Consider the following 1679-nt stretch of genomic DNA (forward strand, 5'->3'; position numbering starts at 1 on the left):
TTGTTTGAAACCTTATAAAGTTAGGTTGACTTTGAGGAACGAAAGGACACTTACAACATGTGGGGGATAAATGGTGGTACCATTTGGTACTATGTTGTCTTTAAATTTAAATTTCTGGGAACTTTTTCTTATAACAAATATACTATATGTTAAAGTATAAACTTCTTCATATTACATTACAAAACTTTTTCCATAGCAATCAGATTCAGAATTATTTTATAACTACTATTTCCAAGCACTGTTTGAGACATTTGAGAATGATGAGCTCATTTACTCTGTATTAATGAAGTTCCTAAATTTTGTCAGGTAGCTAGAATAAAAGAGTTAGGCATGGTGCTCCATTTGAGATCCTGCAAGTACTCCATATACTCTTCATCACTCACAAAATAGGTGTAAATGATATAGAACATGCTTATTTTATGCTACCCATCTCATGGATGACTACATTTATAAAAGTAAAGAATTTATATAATAGTCAGGAATCTTTGGGTTTTATCTCAAATGTACTTTTCTTCCCTCTCTCTGGAATATTAATTTGGAAAACCTAAGATGGCCACAAAAGCAGTAATTGGCATGGAGAATAAGTGGAACCCAATGTATAAGCCGGAGCTCTGACAAAATATACTTTGGGGAAAATCAGATGAAAAAGTGCAGAAGTTTGGAAAAATGAAAGTCTAATAAACTAGCAAACCCAATATAAATGAGTTTTCAGTCTATCAGATCACAGATCTTATGGGAAAAAAAACTAATCACCTTGTTCCTGGCAGTTATCAATTCCCTCTTCCCAAGAGATCTGATGCACACTGTTCTAAGGCAGGACTTTTTGTTCTACAATACTTGATATTTTAAGCCAAATAAATTGCTGTGGAAATTTCCTATGTATTATTAATAATTTATGAGCATCTCTGGCTCCTAGACATTAGACACCAGAAGAACTTCTTATAGCAAAAATCAAAGATTCTTCTGCCTGAATGCAGAGAGAGTAACGTATCTCAGCCCCATGCTAACCACTGCGGTAGAGTTTTATACTGCGGAGGGGAGCAGTCCTTACTAGAATAAGAATATCTTAATTTACCTTTAATCAAATTTGACAAAATAAAACTGTTTAGACAGACAAATAATTCTTCAGTAAATAATTCTATATGGAAAGTAAATCTAAGAATAAAAATGAGCTTACTCAAACCACAAGGACAGAACACACACTGGCATTGAGAATCAATAAATATTATAGCATATAAACTCTCGTATGCAGAAATTATAGGAGTTGCAGGTAATCAACAGAGGGAAAGACAAGTAATATTACCATTGTATGTCAAATAATTTTAAATTTTGTTGGTAGCAAGTAATGTAGTTTTTACCTATTAAAAAATGCAGTCTGAAACAGCTTTGTGAACAATGAAAGGTAATTCATGATAGAAGGCAAGAAGGCTTTGACAGAAAGGTGCTTATGATGGTCCAGCCGGGGCACAGAGGAATGAAGTGGCAACAAGGAATGAGCAGGGAGCAAATCCTACAGGATCCACTGACTTGATGCACAGACTCTGAAGGAAATTGGTCCAGAATTGTTCTTGGATAGAGATTTCCTAGACTGGTTGACAAATGGCAATCTGGGGAAGGATTTTGTGCACACAAATGGACACATGTTTAAAAAAAGAAATAAAGGCTGGGGAGATAGCTCA

This window comes from Octodon degus, unplaced genomic scaffold (genome assembly GCF_000260255.1).
Source record: "Octodon degus isolate 3935 unplaced genomic scaffold, OctDeg1.0 scaffold00146, whole genome shotgun sequence".
Taxonomy (NCBI): Eukaryota; Metazoa; Chordata; class Mammalia; order Rodentia; family Octodontidae; genus Octodon; species Octodon degus.